The 15,478-nt window shown below is 50.3% G+C and overlaps 1 protein-coding gene and 1 long non-coding RNA gene across 7 annotated transcripts in view; both read right to left on the reverse strand.

Annotated features, from left to right (window-relative positions):
• HDAC4 (histone deacetylase 4) overlaps positions 1-15,478 on the reverse strand; it is a 291,648-nt gene that overhangs the window by 213,751 nt on the left and 62,419 nt on the right. The window contains exon 1 of one of the 6 annotated variants that reach the window (XM_057551890.1): positions 13,540-13,686. The exons of the other annotated variants lie outside the window; for them this stretch is intronic. The gene's annotated coding sequence lies outside the window, so the exon portion shown is untranslated. Of the gene's footprint in view, positions 1-13,539; positions 13,687-15,478 lie in introns of those variants that run through there. 6 annotated transcript variants of the gene reach the window in all.
• On the reverse strand, positions 5,322-9,728 carry LOC130708752 (uncharacterized). The gene is made up of 2 exons (XR_009009123.1): positions 7,725-9,728; positions 5,322-7,135 (listed from the first exon to the last, which is right to left on the reverse strand). It is a non-coding gene; the product is annotated as an uncharacterized LOC130708752 (long non-coding RNA).

Consider the following 15,478-nt stretch of genomic DNA (forward strand, 5'->3'; position numbering starts at 1 on the left):
GAGGTCGCAGGTCAGAAGCTCTGCCCCATCATCCAGGCCCAACCTCTCCCTCTGACCAGCAGACACATGTGCTGAGCACCGGAGTCTGGCTTCTGCTTGAATTCATTTCGTATTTTTAACTATACTCTGAATGGAAAGCAATAAAAGTACTTGACAAAACCGCCGATGTCAATGCCCCTGCAGCAGTCAGTGACTAATTTTAGCAGCGGAAAAGCGAGGGGCTTAGAACCCAAGCGATGATCACCCCTGGGAACGTCCTCCTCGCTGAGAATGTAAATAAAGATCAGGACTAAAGCAACGGGTGGCACGGCCCACCCCGGGCCCATTCTCCACATCAGAGTGTGACATTAAACAGCACTTTGACAGCGCAGCTTGGACTCTTCCTAAACTATCAGGAGGCCGACGACAGCAGTTATTGGCAGTTCTCCATGTCACGTAACAGCATCCCGCAGCCCAGATCTTCCAGGCTCTCCACCTGAAATCACGTACAAAGTGTGTTTCTTGTGAAAATAAGTGCCCTCGAAAGAAAGCCAGCTGAGGGCACTGGTGACAGAGTGGGGAGTGAGAGAAGCCTCTGTGTCTGGCCAGGTGGCAGATGACTTTCTAAAATCTGCATCCAGCTGAGTTGGCAGGAGAGCAAGGAAGGCCCTCTGAGGGCAGGAACTCACGGGAGGGTGAACGGAGAGGGAGGGAAGGGTGTGGAGCCGAGGGCATGTCCTGAAGCTGCCCTAAGGCCACCTGCCTCGGCTGCAGCTCGCTGGGTCACTGTTTAAGGTCCCCAGGGCCAGGAGAACAAGCTGGGGGTCCGAGCAGTAGGGAGTGAGGCTGAAGTTCCCCTTTAGGGATGTGTCCACGCCTGGGCCTGATGCTGGCTGGGAGGGGGCAGATCTAGAAAGAAGACTCCCTGGGAATCCATAATCACAGACCACCTCATGAGGGGCTCGGGGGGAATCCAGACGACCTCGAGACCTGACAAACACCATGGCAACTGCATCCCGAAGTGCCCCCCAGGTGGGGCCACCGAGGCTGCTACTAACCCCGGCACCAGACACACGTCCTCCCTGGCTAGGCATGCTATCTCTCAACCCCGAAAGAACATCCGTAGAAAGTTATATGGGCGTAAAGTCACAATCGAAAATCACAATGCAGGGAAAAAACCCAGGCAGTGGGAGTCAGGCCAGGACAAACTGCAATTACAGGAAAATCTAACATGGCCACGATGTCATCTCAACAGCAGGCCTGAGGAAACAAACAGGGTCATCCAAGGATCACAGTGGAGAAAGTGACCCGCCAGGACCATCACTCGGTAGCTGCACGACCCTGGGTCCCATAACCTCTCTGTGCCTCTGTTTCTCATCTGCCAAAGAGCGATGGTAACAGCTGAAGCTCCCCCCGGAGAGACGTGTAAGGGGTAAATGAGATCATCACTGATACTCTCTATTTATCATTAACTATTATTACTAATACAAAACATGGCCAGGCACATTTGAAAACAATCTAAATAGAACTTGTAGAAATAAAAACTGTGATAATTAAAACGAAATGAATGAGTTAAATCATCAATTAGATAGAGCTGAAGAGAGAATTGGAGAATAGTGAACCAGCACTGAGAAAATAAATGGGAAGGCAGCACAGAGAGACAAGGAGACGAAAGGTGTGAGAGGCTGGGGGCCGAAGGGCAGGGGGAGGCGAGCTATCACGCTTCTGATCCAGGAGGAAGAAGAGGACACGCAGGCCAAACGCACGAGGACTGCGAGAGCGCCCTGGGAAGCCCTGGCACTCGAGGCAGCATCGGGCTGGTACACCCGGCAGACAGAGAGCAGGACGTCCAGAAACGGGCCCAGGGCTCATGGAGCTCCAGTGCAGGACAAGCTGGCATCTCAGCCACTGCACAAAGAGGGGCTGTTTATCAACGGTGGCCACCCGGGAAAAGAGAAAATTAGATCCGAACGAAGCACACACAAGAGCAAGCGCCACGCGGACCAGGGACCTACCTGCCGAGGATGGAACAGACAAGCCCCGGAAGAAGACGTGGCCTGGGAACAGAGGGAGGCCTTCTGATTGCAACTCAAAATCCAGATGCAGTTGAAAATAAAAAAAAGAACTTGGTAAGTTTGAACCACTGCGGGGGGAAGGGGGTGGAGGAGGTTTACAGGGCAAAAGCACAGAGAATAGGAAGAATTCACCCAAAAAGTAACTGACAAACTGAGAGAAATTATTCGCAGTCTCTCTCCCAGATAAAAGCTAATACCCCTTCCGTATAAAGAACTCGTAAGCATTGTGGGAACAAAGGCCAAAATCCTGACAGAAAACCAGGCCGAAGGCGTAAAGACAGGGAAAAGGCCTCTCACTGAGCTCCCCCTCCTATCCACCAGCTTGCCAGAAAGTAAGGTCCCCTGCCCTCCGCCGTGTGGGCTCGGGCAGCTGGCACCGCGGCTCCTGGGGACGCACGTTCCCGCGCCCGCTGCACCCCGGCGGGCACAGCAAGTTCTATTACAACTGCGCATCTGCTCAGCTTTTGACAGCAATCACTTCCGTACGCGAAGTGGACGACCGGGCAGTGCAGGCGCACCAGGTCCCCCAGGGCGACGCTGGTCCCCACCTTGGCGCCTGACGCCGGCGGGAGGCCCCGGAAGCCAGGGGCACACACGCACGCACGGGGCCCGGAACGGGGGGAGCTCCGAGGAGGGAGGGGGTGGGTTCCAGGACACGCTCTGCGGTGGAAAAGCCAAGCGCCAGACAGCTACCTGTAGGACGTCCGCTTTGTGTAAGGAGGAAGGCAAAATAAAGTCCATTCATTTGCTCGTTTGTCCAGGAGGGCAAGGGGTGGCGGTGGGCCGGTAGGGCGCTGGGGCGGCGGACCCGGGGAAGGGGCGGTGGGGGGGGGGACGCAGGCACCGCGCGGGCGGGAGCCGGGGCACCGCCCCTGAGGCTGATCCCCGTACAGCAGTGGCCGGAGGAACCACGTTCATGTTTTACGTACGCAGAAGAAAAATAAAACCAAAAAAATCTCTAACATGAAATACGGGCAGAAACACGTGAACCAAACCACATTGCAAATGAACAATATAACCACCCTGGGCCCGGGGAGGGGCGGTAAGAACCATGCCACGTGGCCGCGGGATGTGGTATCTGGACAGTGCTCGGACTCTACACCCTAAACAAGTACTGGACTCTAGGTAGTGGGTGTCCTTCTCACAAAGGCACAGATGAGCAGTTTCTTCCTGAGCGTTTCGGGACTGAATAACTAAGTAAATCTACCGTGCGGACTGGGAGCTACGCTTCCCAGTGTCGGAGGGGGAGGGAGCGACGGATACGGCGAAGGGTAGCTGAGGGGCCTCGCGAGGCTGGAGTGGAAGCAGGGCTGGGGGCTCCTGGAGCTCCAGGTGGTGTGTGGCGTGCGCGTGTGCGTGCGCGTGCCCGTGCGTGCACAGACAACCATGTCCCAGCTCTGTCCGCTGGGCGGCCGAGGACCAGAGAGCACATCCAGCACGCAGAGCTTGCTTCCTAAATAGCAGCCCCTGAAAACAGACATCAGGCCTCCTTGGAGAATCAGCTGACTCCTGGGCAGGGGCAGGGAAGGCTCAGGGAGAGATGAGAACACCTTACTGTATCACAGACAGTAAGAGGGGCTCAAAAGTGCCGGGGGTCTGACAGGGGAGCCAGCAGGCGAGGCTCCCGTCGGCCAAACCAGGACAATCTGGGCACCAAAAGAGATAATGGTAACAAAGGATAACAATGAGAACAAACGCAGTTAATAAAATAGTCCATCAGTCCAAACTAATGTAAATAAATAAATAAACAAATAAGAAAGGAAAGTTCTTTTTTACAGGAAAAAAGCCAACTACTGAATTAACAAGAATGACAGGACTAGAAAATCACCAAGACTACCATCATCACAATAACAGCTTCAGGCAAGACTCCTCACCGGATACTGAAACCTGGGGTCACTGAATGCCATGTAGGACCCTCTTGAGATCTAGGACATTGTTAGGACAACTGGCAAAATATGAATCAGGCCTCTCACTGTTGTATGGTTGGTAGTTTTCCGAGGTTGACTGCTGTGCTGAGCAGCTGATGACAGGCTGCCCTTGTTTCTGGGCGATGGATTAGTTGGGGGGGTGGGGGGAAGGGTGTCATCTCAACCACTACCTTTCAAATGATTCTGAAAAAAAATTATTTAAAAAAATATAAACGTATACAGTAATTCTCCGTACTATTCTTGCAGCTTTTCTTTAAGTCTGAAATTACAGCAAAATTAAAAGTTAAAAGGACCAACAGGAAAAGTTAAGGGCTAAAATGTCCCCAGAATTTTTCAAAGACACTCATCTCCACATTCAGCAAGTCAAAAAATATCAAGACAGATAAATGAAAACGCTTAGTGAAAATGCAGAACATGCTTAGAAGACTAAGATCATAAAAGCACCGAGAGAAGTAGCAGATTCCTACAAAGAAGACACGAATGTGGGCAGGGAACTTTAAACAGTGACAGTGGAATTTAGTGGGCCGACAATATTTTCAAAGTGCTGGGAAAAACAACTGTCCACTCGGAAGTGTCCACCTGCCATAGCAGACCACAGTGCTGGGGAAAGAATGCCATTTCAGACAGACAGAAAATGACAGAATTTACTACTGCAGGGACTTCTAAAGAAACTTCTAAAGGATGTTACTTTCAGCAGAGTAAGATCAAAAAAGAAGAAATGGTATGCAAATAAAATAAATATAAGATTAAAATTAAGAAGCTGTATTCATCAAGAAAGGCCACAGAGTAAAAGGACAAGACACATCTGCAAAAAGCAACATACACATGTAACCATGTCTTTGCTATAATACACACGCACACACAGACACACAGGACAGAACACACACAGAAATATCAGTTCTACAGATGAATAAGAAAAGAGAACAAACGACTGAACAGAAAAACGGGGACTTCAAATCAGAAGCTACAAATGCCCAAAACAAGATGCTCAAGTTCGCTGGCAATCTAGGGCAAGCACGGTGAGATCCGGTTTCATGAGCCGTCTGGCAGGAGGCCACGGTGGGGGTCAGGGAAAGAGGACGCTGTGCAGCCACGCTGGGGACAGACCGGCATCGTGACCCAGCATCCCACTCCCAGGGAGGGACCCGCAAAAGACCCTGCAGGTGTGTCCCAGAAAACACCCAGGAGGATGTCACCACGCCATGACTGAAGGCCGCAACACCCCAAGGCCAGCTGCAGGGCCGTCCTTAGGAAAATGAGTAAGTGGTGAAAACTCAGAAAATGGATTGCTCAGCTCCAGTGAAAATTCCTCAGTTACAGCTACATGCACAAACATGAATCAGTCTCCAAAACAGTTTTGTTTAAAAAAATCATAAAGCATACAGTATGATTCCATTTACATCAAGTTCAAAAAACATGTAATAAAACTAAAGTCATATTGTTGAGGCACACGTACATATACATTTTTTTTGAAGCCAAGGAATGATAAGCAAACATGTAAAAGCCCTGATAATGACCTCTACCTTGCAGAGGGGAGTCAGCCCACTGCTCTTGGCTCTATTTTCTCCTTTAAATGACGCTCATTACATTCTTTAGTAGGGAAAATGTTTCATAATTAAAATTTAAAATAAACATGTGTGGAAAAAATGTTAAAGGTACAACTGAAGTGGGCTAGAAAGTGATAAATCAACACAAAAAATAAATTTGGAGGGAATTACAGAGAATGGAATGCTGAACCCCACCAGCCCCTGACAGACGATATGGGTAGGCCCAAATGGACTAAATATGGAAATAAGGAAATGTAATTTTTGAGACCCTTTTGCTATGCAGAAATCTGGAATTTTATGTAATCAAAACTATCCACTTTGTTATCGAACTTTTAATTATTGGCAAATACAAAATAGACTGATTATAGTGGGTTTCTTATAATCCATGAATGCACTGAGTCTTTGGGGGTTTTCTGTTCATCTCTTTTGGTTTTCACATCTTATTGAAATTGTCAACATCTCTACTGTATTGAATAGATGGCTGAGTAACCCGCTCTTGTTAGGACAAGGTCCTCTAGAGTTTCCCACCATGAAAAAGCCTTGCTTCTGCTTTCAAATAATCCTTAACTATTTATACAAACTGCTTATTTCCTCCCAATTTGGGGATTTATTTTTGTATTCACTATGAAAACTGGAGTACTTATTTATCTCATCTTTTTTATTTTTTAAAAAACATTTTCCCATATTTCCATGAATTCTGTACTTTCCCTGTGTAACAAAGCTCTTGCAACAGAACCCTTGCTAAGGAATAACTACAGAATGTGCTCTCATATTCTTTTCCCCAATATTCTGTATAGGGTTTTACATCATATTCTTTTCCCCAATATTCTGTGTAGGGTTTTACATCTCTGTTCATAAGTACAATTTGCATATAATTTTTGTTTCATTGTTGTCTCCAGCAGGTTCTAGAATTTAAGGCACTTTCAGTTTCACAAAATTTGGTAACATTTTTCTAGGTTTAGAGGCAATCTTAAAGAGGATTGACATCACATTAACTTTGGGAAAATATTGAGTAATATCTTAAATAGTAGGTGCTTTTAAGAAACATTCAGGCAAACTAATATATATAAGGTGGATAAACAAGGTCCTACCGTATAGCACACGGAACTATATTCAATATCCTGTGACAAACCATAATGGGAAAGAATGTAAAAAAGAATATATATATGTATAACTGAGTCACTTTGCTGCACAGAAGAAATTAACACAACACTGTAAATCAACTAGACTTCAATAACATTAAAAGAAAAGAAACATTCAGTCGGGTCCTTTACCAACAAACCACCGGCCCCCAGCACACTGTCATGGGCCCATGAAGTCCAGGGGGGCTGTGCTGAAAGTTTCTAGGAGCACTGCAAATTCTCACTTTTACAAAATGGAGAAAATGTTCATTTACTGAGAGTGTTTCTATCTAAACTTCTTGTTGGATGGATTTTCTTCTGTGCTCTCAGATTTCTCCCTGCTCTTCCTGTTTGTTTTCTTTACTGCTTGGCACTTTGAACGTTGTTATTTATCTTCAATGTGACTATATTCATTTTGACAGCTTGGGTTCAGAAGCAGCTTTCTAAAGATCCACGTGGGTCCACTGTCTTCCCTGAAGTTTTGCCTTTTTGCAAAGTGACAAAATGTTAAATGAGAACAAAAAATCTAGCAAATTAATTCTTCATCAACTAGTATTTATTTATGGAATAAGCCATAATAATCTATAATTCAATGTAATGTAAATATAATGCATGCATAGATAATCGATCACATTAAATAGCTACAACTCCTGTTTAGCAGCGCCTGTGGGCCCACCGTGGGGCTCCTGTCACCCTTGAGACCGCCTGCCCACCCAGGCGGGCCCCAGAGAAACCCTGACCTGCCAGGTCTGTATACCACCCCCCATCCCCGCACAGGCGCACATGCACCCGCTAAGGTCAACACTTCCCCTTGACAGCCCAGCACACCTCCTCGGCCTCCGCAGGGCCTTAGGATCAGAACACCAAGGAGAAAGTCTTTTTAAGTGCCTTAAAATAATATATGATTGTCCACACCAGATGGCTTAGCACAGCAGTTCCCACAATTTCTAGTCTCAGGGCCCCTCCACCCTCTTAAAAATTATTCAGGACCCCAAAGAGCTTTCGTTATGTGGTTGTACCTATCAATATTTACCATATTAAAAGTTAAAACTGAGAGTTTTAAAAAATATTTACCTAATTCATTTAAAAATAATGATGAACATCATTGAGTGTTAACACAGATCGCCTCTCCTTAGGAAAAAAGAAGCGCCTTTTCCAAAACCGAAAACAGCCGGTGGAAGGAGGAGCTGCCTGCAAACCCCTGCGGCATCACACAGGAGGGGAGCTGTCACCTCTGCTTCCGAGATCCGCGTGTTGTGACAGGTGTTTGGGTGGCAGCGACGCAGGAAACCACCTCGCAGAGACGCGGCTGGAATGGGGGGAGCATCTCCACGGCTCCGGGACAGCTGTGGGCGTGCTCGTCTGACGCTACGCGGAAGCCAGGCCGGGGCAGCGTGGCGACCGCAGGTGGGACGCTGTCCTGGGCGAGCTCCGTGCACTTGGCCGTGCCCTTGACCACACCACAGCCCCGCACTGTGTCTGCGACGTCAGAACTCGTCCTGGGAAAGAGCTGCTTCTGTGAGGGCTTCCCAAGGTGACACGCGTCAGCAGACACCAAGTGGGGGACGCACATGCTCCAGAACGCCAATTTCCACTTGAAAGCTGAAATGTCATCACTGGCAGTTGTCTTCCTTAAAGTGACAGCCCAACTTCCTTCTAAAGGAAATATCTGGCAGGTACTCAAGTCTGAAAAACCACAGTTTATCTGTAAGTCGTTCTTTCCGGTAAGAATGGTGTCCCTTGAAAACAGTGGTTAGTTCAGCTGGCAACTGGCTCGCTGAGCCGATCATGGTACTTCCGTCTGCAGAAGTGCGTTATGTGCATGTCCCCTTCTTCACTCAGAATATTCAAAAGACTGCACCTCCAGGGTAGAGACTTAGACACCGCACAGAAGTAACAATCGCCCTGCCTCATCAAGAATATTCCTAACTGAAACTGGCTCTTCCGTGCAATGCCTGGCGGGGAGGAAGCCCGGGGCTGTGCAGTGTGGCATCAGGCCTGTTGCCGGCTGGGGCACCCACACTATCACCACTGTAGCTCCCCCCCACCAGCAGACACGTCAGCACAGCGAGAAGGAAAGCCACATCTCAGAACTCTTACAGGCCACCCCAAGGGGCTTGGGGACCCCTCTTCCCATTTATTAAATAAACTGCTTTCAGGAAAACAAAAACAATACGATAAATCTGGATGATCCCTTGAGAGGCCGCTCTGTAGAAGGACCTCTGCTAGGTGTGAGGTAAGCTCACAGAGGCACAAAGCTCAGTTCCCAACTTCGAGCAGGCGCAGCCTGACAATGCAACACATCGTGCAGAAACGGGGGAGGAAGGCCTGCGTCCACACCTCTGTCTCTGTCTCCTCCCCAGGCGGGACTGGAGAGGACGGCAGATCCGGCAGGAGTGCGGAAAGCATCTGAAGGACAACAGCTCGGGCCCAGTGCCAGAGAGGGACGTGCTCGGGGACAGCCAGGTCACACACCCACAGGGCCTGTGCAGAAAGAAACACCCGCCTCCCAGGCAGGCAGAAGTGTCATAAAACTCAGTTTAAAAAAAAAAAAGCAAGAACATGCATTGCTCTTAAAATGTTTCACTTACAAGAAACAGTGACAATTTCAGAACAAAATAAATTTTCTGTAGCTTCCCCTATAATCTAAGCTACAAAGTGTCTCTATGACTGGGGATACATACACAATGGTGTGCATTTATTAAGCACTGACAAAGGCTGACGTAACTTTTTAAAGGCTAAGGATTAACACAATTGAAAGTGTGAAATTAGATGGGAGCTAAAAAAAAAAAAAAAAAGGAAAAGAAATAGCTGTAGTATAACAACAGGAAACTTTTGGTATCTGAGGAATATTTTCAAACAGAAAGTACTCAGAAGATCCTGAATTTCAAACCCAAATAGGACATGCAAAGCCCAAAATTTAACCACAATTAGCGGAAAGAAACACAGCCCGGAGGCACCCGACAAGAAAACCAATCCTGCTACAAATCACCACTGTGAAGAGAGATCCGCTCTGCACGTTCTCAGAAACGGAAAGGTTAGTAGAAGAAGGAAAATGAAAGCCAAGAGGACATAACAACTTGGGTCTTTAAATAGTTTCAATTAAATATAAGAACAGCAATATTGAAACTCATTTAAATAAAATAAATAAATCCCGTATAAACAAAGTTCCCTGTGAAGGCCATTGCTATCGTGTGCTTGGCCTGGCAGGCACTGGGCAAAGCCAAGAGGTCTGTGTGTGTACCCCACAGCTTCCCCGCCCAGCAGCCCACCTGCCATCGTGTACTGGCCACGAGCCCTGGGTCCCTGGGCAGATACCAATCAGATTCCATATGCGCAAACTGAGAAAGTGGCCTGCAGAGCCTCGATTCTGTGAGGCAATGGGTAACAGTTGGCATCGGCAGCGAGCCTAAGCTGAACTCCGCCTCTTCTGTCTTCTATATAAAGCTGTGTCAGCCATTCTCAAACACTCCATCCCTGGAGAGGTGGGCAAAACATAAGGGGGGTGGGAGGTGTGGATAAGGTGTGGACTCAGGGACACAGTGGCAGGGATTGGAGCCGGAGAAGGAGAAATTGTAAATGTGGATACAACACCCCCATTTAAGAAAAGCAAGATCTATACTGACCTGGGATTGTAGCTCAGGATGCTTCCAAAGAAAAACTTTAAATAAGCCACGTCCTCTTCAACCAATGGTGCTGAAACAACCGGATATCCAAAAGACACAGAATGCAGCTGGACCCCTACCTCACACCATATGCAAAAATGAACTCCAAATAGATCAAGGGCCTAAATATAAGAACTAAAACCGTAAAACTCTTAGAAGAAAACGGGGAAATCTTCATGACATTAGATTGGCAGTGGGAGCTTGGACATGACAGAAAAAGGATGGGCAAGAAAAGAAAAAGACAGATAAATTGGACTTCATCAAAATTAAAAACTTTTGTGCATCAAAGGACACTCACTATAGACTGAAAAGACAGCCCACAGGATAGGAGGAAATATATGCAAAACATAAATCCCGAATATATGGAAAACTCCAACTCAACAACAAAATAACAAACCACTCAATTCAAAAAGGAACAAAGGACTTGAATAAACATTTCTCCAAAAGAGAGACACACATGGCCAACAAGCACAGGAAAAGATGTTCAATTCATTAGACATCAGGGAAGTGCAAATTAGAACCATGGTCAGATACCGCTTCACGTTACTAGAATGGTTATTATCAACAAACAAACAAACCAACAAACAAACCAAGAAGGAAAATAACAAATGTGGGGGAAATACGGAGAAAATGGAACCCTCTGGTATTGCTGGAGAGAATGTAAAATGATACAGTCACTGTTTGGAAAACAGTTCAGTGGTTTTTCAAAAGTTAAACAGAATTCCCATAGGATCCAGCAGTTCTATTCCTAGGTATCTACCCCAAAAGATGCAGAAGCAGAGAGTCTGACGGACAGGTGCACATCAATGTTCACAGCAGTGTTATTCACAACAGCCCCAAAGTGGAAACAACCCGAATGTCCATCAATGGATGAATGGATAAACAAAATGTTATCGATACACACCATGGAATATTATTCAGCCTTAAAAAGGCATGAAATTCTCACATATGGTACAACATGGATGAACCCTGAAAATACTATACCAAATGAAATAAGCCAGACACGAAAGGGTAAATAATGTATGATTCCACCTGTATGGGATCCCCAGAACAGACAGATTCTTAGAGACAGAAAGTAGACCAGAGGTTATTAGGGCTGAAGAGGAGAAAGGAATGGAGAGTCACTGTTTATGGGGAAAGAGTTTCTGTTTGGGATGAGGAAAAAGTTCTGGAAAGACATGGTGGTCATGATCACACAACATTGTGAAGGCATTTCACGTCATGGAACTGTACACTTAAAAATGGTTCAAATGGTCAATTTTATGTTATTTATATTTCACAACAATTAAAAAACCATAGTGAACAAAGAAATTGGTATACATGTTTTATGTATGTATACAGTCTATACATAAAAAGACTGAAATAATACCCAAGCATCAAAAGAGAATAAGGGACCATTTTATTAACTGATATGAAATAATCTTCAGGACGTAACGAATGAACAAAGCAAGGGGTTGGGGAAAGGAAACAGATGCATTATTGTTTGTGACCTCTGTGGTTTTCTCAAGAGCTCCTGGGCCTTTCCACTGGGCCTCCCCGAAGCCAGCAGCTTGCAGCCGGAGCACTGCATCCACAACACCGGGGGACACTCCCAACGGCCACCTGGGGCAGGTGAGCAGTCCGCACACCGACCCCGACCACACGGGAGACACTCCCGGCTGTGCTCCTAAAGAGACACACGACACAAACCCAGAGGCACACACAAGACACAAAGAACAAGGGAGACCACATCACTCACCAGTGGTTCCTAGCAGCCTGCACCTGTCTCTGGAGATCGCCACGCTTAACTCCAGCGATGAACTAACGGCCTTCCTGAGCAAACGCTTCCCAGCCTCTGATGCGCGGAGCCCCGGGGAAGCCCACGCCGGCCCGCCAGTGTCCCTGAGCACACGGCCCATAACAGAAGCAGCAGCCGTCCCACTTAGGTGAGCTGATGCATAAATGAGGCTCAGAAGCATCTCCTCCTTCGCGAAGGGCTGGAGGACACAGCAGAGAAGTGTGGCCTTTTCCTCCTGCAGCGGAAGGCACACGGGGTTCCAGACCCCTGCTGCCCGGCTGCTCTGTAGGGCATGGTGCTCAGGCAGCAAGACCCGACTCCGCTGCCCACCTGGAACAGTCTCTGATCAGCGTTCCACAAGTCAGTGTTATGGACACCTCGTCTTTGTTTTTCATTTACAGACCCTCCTTAAAAGCACGGTCCTTACCCCAGTTTGTGTGCACAGGCAGAAAACAAGCAGAAACTGAAGTCCCTGAAATCACGATTGGCTCAGCTTCTGGGCTGCTGTGGACTTGATCTCGGGGCTGCCGTTCTACCTAAGGGTGTCCTGCAGGGAACTGTGCCTGGCTCACAGGACGGGAATCAGGATGTGGGGCCTGGACACAACTCCCCAGAGCGCACTCTGTGCCCTGCGGGCGCCTAGAGACCCACAGCCCAAGTTCAAGGGCAGGCCACACCCTGCCCACACCTCCTGTGTCTGCCAGCAAGCATCCCGCAGGCCACCTGGGTGGCCAGCACTGCCTTCTTGCTGCTTCACCTGCACGCCGGCCACCCAGGGGCCCAGATGGCCCGTCACTTCTTCTCCTGAAGGTGAATGCAGGCCCACCCCAGGCCCGGCCACCGGACCCCTCACTGCACACCCCTCAGTGGCTGCCGCCTTCCCAGGCCATCCTCTCACGCGCCCACTAGGGGTGCAAGCTCCCTGAAGACTTCCTGGAGGCCACGATTTTTGCATCGCCCACCTGTAGCAGGGCTCAATTACTATCTGCCAACTGCCCGAATCACCCATGAAAAAACCGGAGGCCCAAGTTCTTTCTTCTAGTAACCCCGGAGGAGGCGTGACACAGACCCGAGCCTGCTAGCGAGTAAACTGGGGACTGGGGACAGCATTTCCTTTGTTTCCGGCCCCTTCTGATGGCACAGGAGGAGCACTGCCAGGGCGCCCCAGCTGAGATGGGTTCCACAAAAAGAATATCGGGATGAAGTCAGCCCAGGGACTCTCGGAAGATCTCTAGCGCCAAGGAAAAAGCCTTAGAATGAGTTTTACAGAACGCTACAGGAAGCCTTAGGATCCCAAGGGTGAGGGTTTCCGGGAGGCTGAAATGACGCTCTGAAACCTCACACACAGACGACCCACTGGAGGGAGGTAAATATTCCTGATGGTGAAGCCATCGTATCAATAAGACAGGAGAACGGGGTAAAGAAGCACAAACATTCCAGTACATACATCACATCTGTGCCCAACACACGCCTCAACAACAGAAGGTGCGTTTGTGGAGCTTGGTGCGCTCGGAGAAAGGGCCTCGCCACGAGCACAAAGGTGCTGGTTTCCTCTCCTCCCGCTGCCCCTCCTGCAGCTCCGACAGTGGCCTGGGCTGGCCGAGCGTCAGGAGCGGTGGAGCTGGGCTTGCTGTTTATGTCGGATCCAGACAACGGAGGGTTTATGACGATTTACTGACGCAAGAGCTCCCCGACGCTGCGTGCCAGAAATTAATCAGGGGAGGAGGAATTCTTTTTAAGAAACCACTTGGCAGCCACTGCCCTGCCTGACGGGCTGAGACTGTAAGCTGAGCTCTCCTTCCAGGCCCCGGGCCGCCAGCGAGCAGCAGCACGCCCAGGGCCCACAGGCCACGGGGTCAAGCCTGGGCGGAGCTCCCGGGCAGGGAAAGCAAGGGCCCCAGAACCGGGTGGGGAGTCCCGCCGCAGGGCTGGCCCTGCCCACCGCTGGCCTCTTCTCCTCAGACAGAAGCCAGGGCCGTGCACCGGCCCTCTCTGGGCCCAGGCCGCTCCAGAAGGCCGCATTCTGACAGTCCAAGAGGACCACTGTCGGCTGAGCAGGGCCTGCCGGCAGGTTCTCCCACTGGGATCTTGTCATGTTGGCAAAATGCCTTTCTCAGGAGTTGGGTTTTAAACTTTACAATCCCTATCACCAAAGAGAACAACGTTCAAATACACACGTTTGGCCCTGGGCCCTGGTCTCGGTGCAGCAGGCCTTCCTGTGGACCTGAGAGTCGTGTGCCCAGGCAGGCAGGGGAGCGAGGCCACACCAGCCCCCCTCCCGCCGACCTCTCTGCGCCCCCTCCTCTCGCCGGGCTCCCCGGCAGCTCACGGCCCCTCTCTGTGCTGCCCGTGCCCCGGGACGGTTCGGTCCAGGCGGGCAGCTGGCTGTAGCTGGGGCACGAGAGGCCGCCGGCCTGACACGCAAACACCCTCGCTGGAATCTGCTTTGAGAAATGATGTCAGTTATTCTGAAGTCTCAAACATTAAAAGACACAGGGTATTTATGTTTATCAAAAAGGGCCTGAGTCTGACAAGGGTGACTAAAGTGAAACTTGCCAGGTGCTCTGGGCTGGGCGCTGGGCCCCCGAGGGCTCTGGGTGCCCTGATGAGGACAACCGCTCCCATCGTGGGCACACCTGGCCCCGGGCTGCACACCTGCCTTTGTTAATCCTCCCCCACCCCACCCCCGGGGGCCAAAGCTTCTTCTCCGCAGGTCCTCAATCCTCAGAGAGAAGCCAAGCCCGGAGGGAGGGGCGCCAGGCACCCAGGGAGGGCCGGGGTCTGCGCCCCGCAGCCCACTGCCGGAGGCCACGCACAGAGCAAAGGGGAGCTGGCAGAAGGACGCCGTGAGGGCCCGAGTGCGGCGTCCCGGGCCCCGACTCGGGCCCCACCTGTCACCCAAGTGCCGCCATCCTTCCGGCTGTGGTGGGGACAGTGAGGGACAAGGGCAGCCAGGCCACTGCCGTGCTGCCACCCGGAAGGCACCGCCGCCCCTCCACGAACGAACGACCTACCAACTGCCAACCCCTCCAGCGAAGCCCCCCCGTGTCACAATGGCGTGTCACCCGCCACCATGGGCGCTGGCTTCGGCACCTCCCAGACCACACGTGGAGGCTTGTTCGTGGGGACTCCGGGGACCTGGGCGAGGTGCTCCAGGAGGCCGAGGCAAGGGAGGAGCTCCCGTGCGAGAGCAGGAGGCACCTTGGCCGGCGGAGGTGGCGGATCCCGCCTGGTTCCCAAGGCCTGAACGAGGACCACCGGGGTCCCCCACCAGCTGCCCGGATACGGGCCTCAGCGCCCGTGCTGGGCACCCAGGGCCGCAGGAGGCCACCGGGAGGAGTGTAGCCAAGCGGGTCTGCCTGGGCTCGGGCCCTCTGTGACCACCA

This window comes from Balaenoptera acutorostrata, chromosome 8 (genome assembly GCF_949987535.1).
Source record: "Balaenoptera acutorostrata chromosome 8, mBalAcu1.1, whole genome shotgun sequence".
Lineage (NCBI taxonomy): Eukaryota > Metazoa > Chordata > Mammalia > Artiodactyla > Balaenopteridae > Balaenoptera > Balaenoptera acutorostrata.